The 16,568-nt window shown below is 44.0% G+C and overlaps 1 long non-coding RNA gene across 1 annotated transcript in view; it reads left to right on the top strand.

Moving 5' to 3' along the window:
• Positions 1 to 2,121: 2,121 nt before the first annotated feature.
• LOC136634705 (uncharacterized) overlaps positions 2,122 to 16,568 on the top strand; it is a 31,299-nt gene continuing 16,852 nt past the window's right edge. Inside the window, exon 1 of the long non-coding RNA XR_010793361.1 lies at positions 2,122 to 2,266. This is a non-coding gene — a long non-coding RNA (uncharacterized lncRNA). The remainder of the gene's footprint in view (positions 2,267 to 16,568) is intronic.

Here is a 16,568-nt window from a genome sequence, read left to right as displayed (position 1 = left end):
ATCTATAGGTGTGCCATGGGGGTCATATATTAGTAGGGCCATTGGGGTATGTGAGCCCTTGGTGTGCTTTATCAATTGTCAAAAAATTAACTGTGCTTTGAGAGTTCTAGCACCTTCTCAGTGTGCCATGGGATGAAAAAAGGTTGAAAATTTTTGCTGTAGGGCAGGGTTGTCTAGACGTCGTCCCATGGGCTGGATCCGGCACGCTGCATAACCTCTCCCCCATGTGAAAGGCACTTACCATTCCATGAGAGAGCTTCAAGGTTGCGGTCTCGCCCGAACTGCACCCTGGTTTGTCGCATCTGTCTGGAAATCCAGGCGCAACGGCTGCTGGGGCGACAGACCCTGGAAGTGGCAAACCAGGGCTTTGCTCAGGGGAGATTGGCATGGTGACCATGAGGCTCGCCAGCAGAATGGTAAGTGCTGTTCATGCCAGGGAAGCCTTTCCCAGTGCACAGCGGTTGCCACTTTGGAGACTGTTGCTCTAGGGTGTCCACAGACCTACCCAGCAGTAGACAGTATGAAGAAATAGAACTGGGTGTTATTTGCATATCGATGATACCGAACTCCAAACCCTCAGGTGATTTATTCCTGCAGTTTTATGTAGATCAGTGGTTCTGAAACTTTTAAGGAGATTTTTCCCCGAAGTAAGTCTTTGTGGGGGAGGAGCCAGGGCAGCGATGTGACCCCCAGGATCTTGTTGCTAAGGGGGACGAAGGGGGTGCTTTCCACCTACTTTCACTCAGTGCAGTGTAGCCCCCCGCAGGGCTTCCTGATGCTTGGAATGCTGATACAGAAGCAAACTGCGTGGCAAATAGGGAGTGCTTTGCGCATGTTTCTGTCTCAACGTTCCAAGCATTGGGGAGCCCTGTGGAGGGCTGCGCAGGGCTCTCTGCGCTTCCTGGAGCCTCCAGTAGCCCGCAGTGAGTAAAAGTACATGGAAAGCACACACCCCTCATCCCCTTCTACCCTCTACCTTCCCCCGTCCCTTAAAGGGACAGGGAACCTTTACACAAACTGGTGGGTCATGACCCACCAGTTTGAGAACCACTGGTATAGGTGCTAACCAACATAGGGGACAAGACCTTTGGCACCCCATAAACTACATTCTGGTTTCCATCTTCTGGAAATTGTTGGCCAGGAAGGACTAGAACAATTGTAAAACAGAACATCCAAATCCCAACCAAGCCAACCAACCCAGAGGAACACCAAGCAGTCTAGCAGGACCTACAGTACTACCCCCTGTGTAATCCTTGGCACAGATCATCCACCAGGGCAACCAAGGCTGTTTCAGTAGATACAGTCCCATTTAGACAGGAACTCACACAAACATTTCCACTGTGTATGGATTTCCCTATTTGTTTAGACAGATACAGCCATTTAGACAGGCTCTCACACAGAATTCAAACATTTCCACTGTGTATGGATTTCCATATTTGTTTTAGACAGAAATTTCAGGAGTGTGCCTGCATGAGCCAGGAGCAACAAGAAGCCCAGATATGATGTGGGTATATTTAAAAAATCACAAAACTCGGATTTTTTCCCCCTACAACTCAGTCAGGGTAAAATGAGTTCTTTGCTCCATGTGTTGAATTTAGATAAAAATCACTGAAAAGACGATAACGGTAACAGGAGAATTCTCCATGCATGCCCCTATGAGTGCAAGCTCAATTTAAGATATTGTCAAGGACATAAACATTCTCAGTGACTCCAAAGCTTAAGGAATAGCTGCTGTGGAACAAAAAGGTAAAGGTAAAGGGCATGACCCTGATCTTACTGGAGACAATGGCAGGACAATGGCGAGTTTTCCATTAACTTCAAAGAGAGCAGGCTCAGACTGAAACTAAGATTAAAGGATATCGCTAATGTTTTCCAGGCAGTGGCTAATTTCTTTTTTAAAAGTGCTCAGGACTAAAACTCCAGAATTACTTCTCCACTGGAACGAGCTCCACTAATTTTAACACAGCCCACAGCCATGTAATGCTTGGAGAATTGGGTTGCTCCATCTTATTACGGTTATGTCTGCCTCTGAGGACCAAATGATACCTTATGTGGAAGATTTGTGATTAGATCTCCCAACATTTTTATTTTTACTTAAAAGCAGCTGTGGGCTGGAGCAGGGGGGCGGTGGGGCTGCAAATTTAATCATAGCGGCAATGTGGGGAGACTGTTCCACTGCTCACAATTATCCCAGCCTAAATTCTCTGTTTCCCTCCCTGCTCAGGTTGCTGTTGGCTCCACAAAAGAAAAGTACAGGTATCTGACTGTGAGTACCTCCAAGCAGTTAAAGTGAATTTGCATTTAGTTATCCTAAGTTTGCACTCTAAGAGGAATTAAAGACGTAAATTCAGAGGAAGTAATGAGGAATTCTAGCCCGCAATAGTGCTCTGTGGACTATGCAACCTGGAAGTTGCTGCTGTTTAGTATTAATACGGAATATAAAGTTGTTACCTTGTAATGTTAATATAAAGTATAATGTGCTACTGTGCTGTGTTCTTAAGGACACCTGTCCTGGATTAATTACTTCCAAATATGCATTCACTTTTCTTTTGTACATGTAAATCAAGAGTTTTAAAGAGCAATAAGGTGTACCCTTGTGCTGCTTAAAGGACCATAAGGTGGTACGTTGGAGTCAGAGATTGTTTTAGCCAAATTTCACCCCCCCCCCCACTCAATCACCCACAAATGTTGATGGGTCTTATTTATGAGGAATACAATTTCTGTATAAGTGTGGAGTGGAGGAGTAGTAGCTCTGTAACTCTTGGCTAGGAAATGAAACATATTTCTGGATCTATAGAGGAGACGGCGTACATGTTAAGGGGATGAAGCTGAATATAACATTTCCTGCTTGCTTTCTAGCTGTAGAAGCCTTCTAAGAGTGCAATAAATGGCAAATGGCTCTCCCTCCCCCAGAGAGCGCGTGCGTGCAATAGAGAGAAGGAACACTTTCGGTTCCTACCCAACACAGCCCATTACTCATCTCCCTACTTACAGCCCATCCCCACCACCAAATTACTGGTGGGCCCGGGGAGCCCACAAGACAAGAGACCTGCATCTTCGTGCCACTCCCTTGCATCTAGCATTCTGAGGTAGCCTAAAATCAGGAGGCTGCACATACCCATCATAGCTTGTAACCCGTGATAGACTTTTCCTCCAGAAATCTGTCCAATCTCCTTTAAAATGCATCCAGGCCAGATGCCATCGCTACATCCTGTGGCAAGGAGTTGCACAGACTTTTGTCTGCTCTAACTCTGCCAACATTCAATTTCAGTGTCTGTCCCCTGCTTCTTGTCTTATGTGAGATGGGAAAGAATGTCCCTCTATCCGCTCTATGCATCCGCTGCATCTGATAGAAGATGGCTTAGATTTAATGGCTTTCTATGGCAAATATGAAGGAAAGCTATTTGCAAGAGGCTATGTGCATATAAGCACATTTCTCATTATATTTTTCTTCTTTGACTTAGAGGAAATGGAAGGGGACTTTACGCATTTATTTATTTATTTCTTAGCTGAGCCCAAAATAAACTAGCCACGTGACAGTGGACAATCTGCATCTTTCATATCAAGGAGTACAGGACAAGGCATCCGACTCCAAATTTATTCTCTCACTGAAACCAGTACCTTGAAAGACTTGTCTTCCTTGATTGCTTACAAAAGCACTGTCAGGATAAATAATGATCATGAACTTCAACTTTAAAGAATCAAAGTTCATTATATTGAAGGAGCCCTATTAAAAGCCTAGATTCTTCTTCATTTGATTCACTGCAGTCGATTTCCCAGAGGCACAGGAAAACACACAAAATCAATCTGCCAGGTCTAAAGAAGGGTAGTTGTTCTAGTTGGGTCTACCTAAAAGATTGAGATCATCCGGAGAAAGGGGCTCTGTTACTGGTATCATGGAAACAAGCTGCTGCTAAGATGAGTTTAAATTGAAACCGGTTAATCAGAAGCTCTGAAATGAGTCGGAACAGATGACAACTCTCTAGAGGCAAACCAGACCAAAATTAATAAGACTTAAAAGGGACTTTCTTCTTAGGTTCCAGTGATAGCAGTCAGCTCCTGTTTCAGGTTTCCTCCTGTTTCTTAATTATTCTTATCTGGGTAGTTCTGTATGATGTCAGCTGCTTGATCTCTGATACCATTTGTTTTGTTCTCCGAGCCGCTTGCGTGTCCTTCCACAAGAATCTGGCTTTCAGCTATTGCTACTTTCTGAACCTTGTTTTACTTTACATCTTATGTGTGAGACATGCCAAAAGAGTTTAATGACTTCTGCTCTTCTGTTAGTTTTGTATCAAAGCTTTTGAAAGATGTGTGCCAGTTTTCAATTATTTTTAAATTTAGTATCTTCTTCTTATAGACAAATCTGTGACAATACACAGCCTCAAATGGCTTGTTTATACTTAGGACTGCAAGTCTTGTGAAATACTATTTTATCATTTCTATAACTTTCAGCCCTGCATAGTAGATCAATGGCCCAATCCTATAAGTGCCTGTGGTGACGGATCTCCTGATCCACTGCTGTAAGTCCTCTAATGGAGATGCAACTGTTGGGCCACCATCTTGTGCTTCAGAGCTGCTGGTAGAAATGGCCCAAGGCTCCATTGCCCACCACAAACACAGCCCACATCAGAGCAGACAAAGTGCTAGCAGAGGCGGGTCATGGGCAGTTCAGGCGAGGTTCAGGGTGGGGAGTAGGCAAGAGCAGGGGTGGTTTGGGGGCTGGAGGGGGTGGATCCCAGCAGCAGCATTCAATGGGATGCTATCCCCATTTTTCCTGCTCATTATGCCCCTTAAGTCTCCTCGGACTTCCACAATCAAAATAGCTGATGTAGGGATGAAGAGGCCCATTGCCCCATCAAATACGCTGTTCAAAACATTGTTCGGCTAGCTCTAATTATTAGGATGAGCAACATTCACATAAATGGGATTGCAAAACTCTTTATTCAAGTGTCCATAAATAAAAGGTTGTTGCTAAAATGAGGTATTTGAGGTGGAGCAGCTAATGCAATAACACAGGCACTTTTCTCCCATAACATTGTGTTAATATTCCGTTATCATGGCCCATATTCAGCACTGTATTTATAAACCGAGAGCAACAGGTACATTTGCTCAAACTCAGCTCACAGATCAGATAACTTTTTGTAATTTCGTGATGTGCTTTGTCCAGTTGAGAGGCAGGTGTTTAACTTTAACAGGCACAGCAGGTGTGACATGAGCCGAAACAATTCTGCATTTCAAATCCCTGTTGTCACTCATAAAGGCTATCATCGATAGCGCTGTAGGGTGGGATTAGAAGCATTCTGGCTGTTTGCGTTATTTTCCACCCAGCTTATCTTCTAAAAGATCAGTTGCTTTATGGTGCTATACCTACTCCTTTCCCATTCCCTCAAAGAGCACCATGTAAAAGCAGGAATGTAGTGAAGCAGGCCTTGGCTGCCAACGTTGAGTATCAAATCCTCCTCAGGCTCCATCTGGAACTATTAAATTACTGTCAGTCCCCAGCTGGGACCACAACAGCTTCCACTGTGCCCAACCGAGCATATTGCATTATTCTCACAATTTTGCAGAGAATGTAACCTCTCTCCCTCCCACGTCTTCCAGAGCCTTGAGAGGATATAATTCCAATGATCTGGTTGGAGTAACCAAGGAGGGAGCAGGGTATGGGTTTTTTGTCGGTTGTTTTCTTTCTTTAAAATATTAGAAATATTACGAGAAATGTGAATACCCCCTTTCATCATTGATGTACGCCCTTGAAAAAAGAATTGAATTTCCAGGACAAAAATTCAAGTGAAACTGCCTAAGCTCTCATCAGCATCTCAATTTATGGATCTCTTCTTTTCAGGATGCTCTGAAACCAAGTGTCCTTTGAAAGGCTTTCAGTAAATTATTATTGGTCATAAAGCTGACTCAAACCAGTTGTGTATCATGCGCCTGTCTCCCATGTATATTTTCCCTGATAGAATTATTGTATATTTAATATAAGAAGACTTCCGAAATGAGATCTAAGAAGAAACAAATCTAAGGGCATGTCACTGCAACTTCCCATCCAAAGTCCTCACAGAACAAACAAACAGAAATAGATGGAAGGCTCATTTTTTGATTGGCGAAAAATGGCCGCCACTACTCCATTACTAGTGTCATGATTTTATGAGTCCATGGCAGCAAAATAAAAACAGTTAAACAGAACCGAAATGGAACAAACAAAACCTACCAGAGTAATACTGACAGCCATTTCCCACATCCCTGATTATTCCAGCTCTACTTACTAGCCATAACATTGCTCAATGATGATATTGCCACTTTATCCCTGCATGTAGAAGATTCCAGGATATGGTCCCAGGTGGGTGGCAAGATAGATGATGGATCCCCAGTATCTCTCTCTCTCTCTCTCTCTCTCTCTCTATGTTGTGGCACAGAAAAGGTTGAAGACCACTGTATCTCATTGGACTATGTCTTGCTATATGACAATGGGAAAATTTTAGAACTTTACCTTTATTTTTCCTTTCTGAGACATGCTAGGGGCAATAACGGCTACTTGTTTTGGTGAACCCCTTGAAGTCTGTACAGGAAAGTCACTGCATGTTACGACATGTCTTAGCTGTAATAATAGCACATGGACAATCCATGCAAAGCCAGTTCTTCTTTAGAAGCTCCTCAAGGAAAAGATCTAGAGCAGTGTTTCTCAAACTGTGGGCCGGGACCCACTAGGTGGGTCGCAAGCCAATTTCAGGTGGGTCCCCATTTGTTTCAATATTTTATTTTTAATGTATTAGACTTGATGCTACCCTGGTATGTGACTGCATTTGGGGAAATGTTACAGACCTGTACTTTTAACAGACTACTATGTATATGCTTTTAATGATGATAGTAAATAGGACTTACTCCTGGGTAAGTGTAGGTAGGATTGCAGCCTAGGATTGTTAAAAAATTTTCCTGCTTGATGATGTCACTTCCAATCATGACATCACTTCCAGTGGGTCCCAACAAGATTCTTTTTCTAAAAAGTGGGTCCCGATGCTAAATGTGTGAGAACCACTGATCTAGAGAAACCTTAGAAACAACACTCCATTTCCCTCGCTGGCCAGTATTCATGATCATGACAATGCTACATTTCAGCATGGTTTAAGTCATCTCTATCCAAAGGCAACAGCTCTTAATTTACCTCTTAATAAAATGTGCCAGGATATTAAGGCCAAGTTGCACATTTCTCCTGGGATTTAGAGGTTAGGTTGAAATCATTAATACAGCCTCTGTGTGAACCCTTTTGATCACTAAGTATTAAATTCGTTCATAAGTACATAAATCCTAAAACGCTAGAAGGCAGAGCCACCTATCATAGAGGGCTGCCTTATTCACCTTGCTCCTTTTGTCTGCAAGTGTGATGCCCTCCAATAAATGCTTGAATGAGAAATCAATAGGATTTTACCCCTCTCTTTCTGAAAACACTGGGCTTAGAAATTATGTCCTTACCTGCTAAACCTTTTGACACTGTGGTACATCACTTTGCCTTTTTGTGTAGCAAAAGGTCTAGTTAGAGGGTAAGGTTGCTAGTGAAACTCCCCCCCCATCATAGTATTAGAACATAACAAACCTTTGAAGACCATTGGGATGATGGAGGGGGAAGGAAGGGGGCATAGCTTAGTGGAGAGCATCTGCTTTGCATGCAGAAAGTCCCTAGGTTCAGTCATCACTGTCTCCAGGAATCCCACAGCCCAATTCTAAGCTGCCCGGTGCGCAGGTCTGCAGAGGCATCAAAACAGCTGCTGCAGCATCCAATAGACACTGAACAGCTGCTGGTGGCTCCTCAGGTGAAAGGGCATTCATTCCCTCCCCCTGAGTAAGGGAGGAGGCCTCAAAATGGGACTATTCGACTCTGTGTTGGCTATTTAGCTGGTTCAGAGTAAGACAGTCCTGTGTGGGGTTGGGAGGCCTGACGTGGGGCTATGCACGTCCCCTGTCCCAACTTACCTTTGCCTGGAACTTCAGGTGGTGGTCATCACTCCTCTGCCCAGCACTAGCTCAGTCTGGGCTCACACTGAGCCAGCACCCATGCCCAGCCAGTGGTAAGCATCACAACATGCTTTATGGCAGGGGGGCTCACACTTTTTTGGCTCGAGAGCTACTTTGAAACCCAGCAAGGCCCGGAGATCTACCAGTTTTTTTACAATGTTCGCGCCATCATAACATATAACATTTATGTGTACAATGTATGTTGGTGTACCTTGCATAACCGCATGAGCCAATATTGCACAACACAACATAATTAACTATAAATATTTTTTGTAATTACTTGAGTTTACTTTGATGACTTGCACTGAAGTGAATCAGCCAAGGATGCATAGTCCGGACAGTAGCTGCTGACAGCCAGCCTCAAGCACACTTCCAAATGTTCATCAGTCATGGTGGAACAGTACTTGGACTTAATGATCTTCATGTAGGAAAAGGCTGACTCACATAAATAAGTGGAGCCCTTCCTGCCTCAGGTGCTCTTATATCCCTGAGGGCCCTATTGCCTTCAAGTGGCTGCAGCTGTGCAGCACACTCTACTGGATGCCCAGGCCTTACCCTTAAAGGGGCCACTGCTGACACCACATCTACCTCCTCACCAGATCTTCTTCGATTCCAATACAAGTGGGGGGGGGGGGGGGAGAGCAGATCTCTATACAGACCAGTGCAAAAACAGGGGAAAGGTGTGGGGGAGGGAAGATCTCTATATAGACATCACAGCAAGACCAGTGTAAAACCCCTTGCACACAGAACCAACAGATGGGGGGGGCAGATCTCCATACATACCAGTGCAAAAACAGGGGAAAGGTAAGTCAGCCCCAGTAGAGTCAACGGGGCTCACTCCCAGGGATGCATGGACGGGAGAGAAGCCTGCGATCGACTCATTGTGCCTCGCGATCGACTGGTCGATCGCGATCGACTTATTGAGCACCCCTGCTTTATGGCATGTGTGTGATACTCAGTACAGGTGCTGGGCTGGCACTGATAGTTTGGATGACTCCCTTAGTCTCCAGAAACTCTGGAGAGCTACCTCCAGCCAGTGCCAACAGCATCAAGCTGGATGAACCAGTGGTCTGACTCAGTCTAAGCCAGTTTCCTATGTTCCTATGATTTTCCTTCTCTGCTTGGTTGCCTGTTTTTAAACTTTTTGGATACCCTCATGATAAAAGGGCTGCCATATTAAACATGCTATTCCAAATCAACAATCACACTACAGAGCTGCTAATCAGATTGCATATTGCAGAATACAGTTGACAGTATGTATATAATAACCATCTGCCAGCACTCATATGAGCCCTTTCCCCTAGTGCAGTGGTTTTCAAACTGGGCCGTCGCGATACCCCAGCTTGAAGGCCCTGGCCTCTACCCCCTTAAGGGCAGGGGCAGCGAGGAGGCAGGGAGGAGGCAGCGACACGATCCCCAGGATCTGCAGGGACTGGGATGCACTCACCAGTCCCTGCAGCAGCCATCCTGGGTGTGGGGAGCCCTGCGTGAGCATCTGCAGGGCTCCCCAGCCTTCCAAAAGTGAAAGTGGAGCAATTGCGCTCCACTTCCAGTTTTGCGGAGGTGGAGTGCGATTGCTCCACTTTCACTTTTGATGACCTGGGGAGCCCTGCAGACACTCGTGCAGTGCTCCCCACACCCCAGGACGGCTGCTGCAGTAACTGGTGAGTGCATTCCAGTCCCTGCAGCCCCCCCCCTTAGTGACACAATCTTGGGGATTGCATCGCTGCCTTCCCCCTGCCCTCACCAAGACTTACTGCTGTTCAAACTCTCACCAAGAGTTTGAAAACCACTGCCTAGATCACCACATACTCCATGTGCCCTGTCCCTTTGAAGTTGGTAACTACAGTGATCAAGACTTTCATCTGTGGTGGGCACCTATTTTGTGGAACCCTCTACCAAGGGAAGCTCACTAGAGAACTCTTTTCTCCTACAGTCTAACTAAATCCTCCTTATTCCAGAATGCTTGGGGCAAGTTAGCAGATAATTTTGCTTTAACCCTTGCACATGCCCGATCTCGTCTGATCTCGGAAGCTAAGCAGGGTCAGGCCTGGTTAGTATTTGGATGGGAGACCACCCAGGAATACCGGGTGCTGTAGGCTTATATCATAGTCTTTCAAGACTGGAGGTTGCCAACCATTTGATTTTAATCCTGACTTGTATGCATTTACATGATTAGGTTGCACTGGCATTTTTCATTTTTATTTTTTTCAGTGTGGTGCGGTGTAAACTGTCCAAGGTCCTGTTATGAGCAGACAAGGAAAATAGCAATAAAATTTTAAAAAAAATTACAATGAATAAGTTCTCTGGCTCTACCCACCCGGCATAGATTAGAAGTACAAATGTTTTCCATTGCTACCAATGGAAAAACAATCTTCACATAAGTACAGTATGTTCAGGAAATCTTCCAAAATTCTGTCCCTAATTCTGTTTTGCCCTCTGCCCTACGCAATGCTCAGCGATGTACTTATCAGTGTCGATTGCTGCACCTACAAGAATAGGACTGGGCCATAACACATCAGTCACACATATATGTATATGTATGTATTTTTCACATTTGTATGCATTTTTCACATTTGTACTTCAAGGAGCTCTGGGGTGTACATAGTTGCACCCCTCAAAACAACCCTGTGTGGTAGATGAGGCTGAGAGATAGTGACTGGCCCCAGGTCACCCAGGAAGGTAATTAACCTTGTCTTTTTTGATTTCATTGAGATGAAAGGTGAAAGCGTGGAAAATGTAAGATGAAATATATGCAGTATGTATATGTATCTATATGTATACATTTACAATGTATATTTATCTTTGCAGAACATAGAGATTTACTTATGGTAATAGAGAACTCCAGTTACATTTAGCCGGTAAAGTTGCATTAGCAATCCTTAACAGTTTTTATTACTCAGATTGTAGTTTCTATCAATTAGGATCACATTGACAGTCTGGTGATATAATTGGCAAATTTGACAAGGACAGTTATTACCCTGTGTTGTGACAGCTGGTTTTGCTATCAGAAATTTGTCAGCCTTCTTCCTGGGAGCCGTTGGGTGAATGGTTGAGTGGCTCAGAAGAGGACATTTCACATTTTCAGACACACTCAGCCCTTCACCCTCTGTTCACCCCCACTTTCAACATCTGTTGATAAACTAAACCCTATATAAAACATACACATTTGTGATATCAGGAAGCCAGGAACCTGACAGGCTCCCATTATTAAACAATCTACTGTCTCGACTGACAAACTGCTTGAGGGCTCAGAAAACTAATTTATGACCACAGAAGTTAGTACCTTTCAGTACTGGCCTTCTACACGCCCTTCAAATTCCCACATACTAACTTTGTCTGAAGTTTTGTGGACTTCTCCATGTAGTTAGAAAGCACACATTCACCTGATTATAACTGACAATCCTTACTGCAACTGCTTCCTATAACATTATGTACAAGAAAAAGTGGTCAGCAAAGGTACATGATAACTTCCGTGAAATCCAGTATTGCCATTACTCAGGCAGAACTGTTCTTGAGAACACAGAAAGAACTTTGCTGGATCAGATCCATCTAGCATTCCGTTTCCCACAGTGGCCAACCAGGAGCCCCTGGGAAGTCTATAAGCAGGCGATGAAGGGCAACAGATCTGTCCTGATGGTGCTCCCCTATAACTGGAATTCAGGGATATAAGCCTGGGAAATCTTATATGGTTTCTGATACTTTTGTTTATAATATGAATGTAAACCAAAACTTCTTTGTGTCTGTCAGTGAGAGACCCAATTTATCAAAACATCTATATAGTGTTGTCAATGATTTGAACAGAGTTTTATTCACAAGTGATGTTTCATATGAGATCCTCTTTTTCCCCTGGGCCCTGCAGAAATGCCTCGATACATTATCAGTGATTCCCAAACTGTGAGCCATAGGTCCTGAGAAGACACAGGGAAGCCACAGAATCCTCACAAAATACCCACCACCCTACACAATGTATAGGATTGTAGGCCTAATGGGGAACTGCAGCTAATGGCCCAGTGGGTCCAGGGAGCCACCAGTCGAAAAAGATTGGAAACCTCGTCTCTAGCTTAAGAACCCTGCCTGGGGCAAAGTCCTGCAGTGGATCTCCCTTGGCTGCCCCCCCTGCCTTCTGATGGCACATTAATTGCTACCATTGAAACAGAACTGGATTCAGAGTCAGCCAGGGCAACTGATGGGTTTGGGTACTTGGCCGGTTCCTGACTTGGTTGACTTCCAATGTCATCCTTATTGGAGACCTCAACTTTTTATAATATGTGTAGTTGTTTTCTGAGAAGCTATATCAGGCTATCTAGCATCTGCTCAGAGATTTTCTGCCACAGATGACCCAGGAGAATATTAGGAAATACATTCTTTCCTAGACAGGGTCAATTCATCTGACCACGGAATGCCTGGACAGCTGCATTTTGAGACCTAGACTGAGGTTTGCTTGTGGTTAATGAATTATATGAAAGTTCTTGCCCACAGGCTGGCCAAATTTGATTGGCATGCTATTGCTTTACTCACTTCTGCAACACTTGTGGTAGCACAGTCAGCCTGTGGTAGAACACTTGAGATTGCTCTTCACCACAAGAAAATGGTTTTTTACTCCCCACTTCCACAGACAGACTAGAAAGAGATGCACACAGTCTTAACCATAGAGCACAAACCAATGCAAGACAAGATGTCAGTGATCAGAATTCCCCACATTATTTTCTACTTTAAGGAAGCCATGGGAGGCTCCCATTTTCATCAGAGCAATGTCACTGGAGAAGGTTGTGTTCACCTGCCCTATTTTCCTAATCTAGATTCCTCTTCCAAATTGGACTAATGCTGTTGGTGGAAAAAATACAGGTACATGTACTGAGCATGTATCAGTGGCATCGCTAGGGGGGTGCAGGGGGTGTGGGCCACACCAGGTGATGAGCCCTGGGGGGTGATGCGCCCTGGGGGGGTGACGTGCTAAAATTGTGGTTTTAGGAGCTACTCCATCATGCCATACACCATTGGATGTGGAATGTCCAGCGGAACACAATGCAAAACACAGAATTGAAATAGCTCCTTTCGTCCAAAGGTTATGGCCAAAAAACCATAGAAAGAAAGAAAGAACCATAGAAAGAAAAAAATGCATGAATCCCTATGGAAAGTGAAAGTGAGCCGTATCGCGCATTTACTTGTGAGTAGGCATACTTACCATGGTCCGTTGGAAAGGGCAGACTAGAGGAATCCAACAACACCTGAATGGTCCCGATCCAATGAATGCAGCCCCCCAAAAACACCTGCGAAGGAGGTTCCCCCTCCCAGCTGCAGTCTATTGAGCCCAAAAGGAAGCCACTTGGTTGTATTTACTTGTGAGTAGGTGAACTTGCCTTAGTCTGTTGAAAGGGCAGGCATAGAGGATTCCAACAACATCAGAACGGTCCTGATCCAATGAGTGCAGCCCCCCCAAAACACCCGAGAAGGAGGTTCCTCCCTCCCAGCTGCGAGTCTATTGAGCCCTATGGAAAGCAAACTCAGCCACATGGTCCCTTTTACTCATGAGTAGACAGGTGTGCTTTGGCTGGTGGTCAGGCCAGGCAAAGGGGAATGTGAGGACACCAGAGTGGTCCCAATCTGATGGAGCTGGAGCACAACAAATGCTCCAGAAGGCAGCCTCCTCCCCCCACTAAGAAGGACAAAAAAAGAGGTTTGAACTGGTAAGGGGAAAGTTTTCTATTTTGCACTTGCAAAGCCAGGAGGGTCTTTGTATTGAAATGCCTGAAATAGAAGAACTTTAAACTGGGCACTGGGGAGAGCTGGAAATCCTGAGAGTAAGCCCCATTGACCACTATGGGACTTACTTCTGAGTAGACATGCATAGGCTTGAGCTCACAGGCTGCAATCCTACCCACACTTTCCTGAGAGTAAGCCCCATTGACCACTATGGGACTTACTTCAGAATAGACATGCATAGGATTGGGTTCACAGGCTGCAATTCTACCCACACTTGCCTGAGAGTAAGCCCCATTGACCACTATGGGACTTACTTCAGAGTAGACATTCATAGGATTGGGCTCACAGGCTGCAATTCTACCCACACTTTCCTGAGAGTAAGCCCCACTGACCACAATAGGACTTACTTCAGAGTAGATTCACTTGGTGGAACAGGACTGGCTTCCCCTTATTTAATTATTTCCTTTAGTTTATAATTTTTTATTTTAATTTGCTTGATGATGTCACTTCCGGCCATGACATCACTTCCAATGGGTCCTGGACAGATTGTCATTCTAAAAAGTTAGTCCCAGGGCTAAAAGTTTGAGAACTGCTGCAATAAGTTGTTAGTAAGTTGACAGGGGTGTGTGTGTGAGAGAGAGACTCTACAAGTTTTCAAAATCACTAAAAGCGGAATTTGGAGGAATAATACCATCATGTTATATATCAATCAATGCGTAATTCCATGCAGAATGCAATGAAACAAACCACATTGAAATATCTGTGTTCTAACAAAAGGTATAGCCAAAAAACCAGTGGAGGTGGGGTGATGGTACATCACCACGTCCACCAGCTGGGGTGTTGCCCCGCCCACTGCATGGGGTGACATGCAGGCCTCCCACACCGGGTGATGTGAATTCTAGTGATGCCACTGGCAGGTATATTTTGGGTAAAGAGAAGAGCTAAGCACTCCTGTGTCACTGTTCAGATCCAAGCACAGGACAATCACATCATGTCTGTTTTGGCCTTCAGTTTAATTTAAATTGTGTTTCAATTTGCATTTCTCCATATTTATGTATTTTTAGGTTGATGGATTTACCCACACATTTCAGTTTCAGAGACTGTCATCCAAAGCCTGGAATGCAGTTTCATACACACAAAAGGCCTCATGGGCTGTGTATCCCACCTCTACAGCAAATCAACTTTGTAAACACTTCAAAGTGAAGCCTCTCAAGCACCAGTTGTCCATCAGGTGGACTGTGAGTGGAAATTAAAGGTGTTTAGACTCAGCCCAATGGCCATCAATGGCTTTGCTCTGAAGGCTTCTTGCAGTGCTGAAATACTATGGGAAGAAGAGTGCAGTCTGATTCTGGTTTCCTTCCCCCCCCCCCCCAAGAAGTTTAATTTCTATGACTTACTGATTCATCTTATAGAAACAGAAACACAATAGCATGCATGCAGCCTCCTGCTACTTCCATGGTCCTCAGAATGAGATGCTTGCTTTGTAGAAGATTAAGTTTAATTCCCCATGGTTGATGTATTGCTAATCACAGCTAATTAGTGTCTGAGCATCAAAGCAATTATCTGCTGGGGGGGACTCTAGAGATTTTTTATATAGCAGATAAATAAATACAAATTATATATGAAAAGATATGTCAACTAGATATGAAATGACATTGACACTTGCAAGAACAGCTTGTACTAAAGATGGAGGAATTCATTGAATCATATAGAATCCTGGAATTGGAAATTACATAAAAGGTCATCTAGTATATAGCAGGAAATCCTCCTAAAGCATCTCTAGTAGGTGCTTGTCAAACTTCTGCTTGAACATAAGAACAGCCCCACTGGATCAGGCCATAGGCCTATCTCGTCCAGCTTGCTGTATCTCACAGCGGCCCACCGAATGCCCCAGGGAGCACACCAGATAATAAGAGACCTCATCCTGGTGCCCTCCCTTGAAGATCTCCAGTGAAGGAGAATCCATCTCCCTTGGCAATCTATTCCACTGCTAAATTGCCCTTAGCATCAGGAACTTTTTCCTGATGTCCAATTGGAATCTCTTCTCTTGCCATTTGTACCCGTTGGATCTAGTTCTACTTTCAGTGGCAGCTGAGAACAAATTAGCCCCTTCATATGACAGCCCTTCAGGTATCTGAAGTGTCCTATCATATCCCCTCTTAGCCTTCTCTTCTCCAGGCTGAACATATCAGGTTCCCTCAGCCTTTCTTCATAGGGCTTGTTCTCCAGTCCTCTGATCGTCACTCTCCTGTAAACCTGCTCCAGTTTGGCTGCACCTTTCTTAAAGTGAGGTGCCCTGAACTGTTAAAATTATACATTTTAAGAATAATATGCAGAGTTCTGCCAGAAATTCAAATTAACCCGATGATATTAACAGGGATCAAAGAACGTTGCAAACACTAAATATAATTTAAAAACCGTCACTTTAATTTTTCATGTTTAATTATGGAAGCTTTAAGCTTATAGCTATGTTAATGTCAAGTCAAAATGCCCTGGGGTTGACTACCTCTGGGAGACATATATCTCAATGATTAAAAATTCAGATAAGGTGATATTCAATTTCTAGATCCATAGTGGATCCATTGATGGAAGAGATGCAATCAACTTGTATAATCAAGAGGTTTGGATTTGGATATGGATGGCAGAAGTGGAGATTCTTCTACTGTAGACTATAGCTTTGACTTAATAAGCTCTGTTTTTTGCAATAATGTGACAATATTGACAAGTTTCATATTCTAAAAATCTTAAGCAAGGGGAGAGATTTTCTCCCTACAAAATACAGGCAATAATGAGCTCTATGACAATATGTCACATTCTTATATGGATATTCAGAAATACTGATTTTAATTTCT

The sequence above is a fragment of the Tiliqua scincoides genome, chromosome 1 (assembly GCF_035046505.1).
Source record: "Tiliqua scincoides isolate rTilSci1 chromosome 1, rTilSci1.hap2, whole genome shotgun sequence".
Lineage (NCBI taxonomy): Eukaryota > Metazoa > Chordata > Lepidosauria > Squamata > Scincidae > Tiliqua > Tiliqua scincoides.
This window is presented reverse-complemented; position numbering and strand designations above follow the sequence as displayed.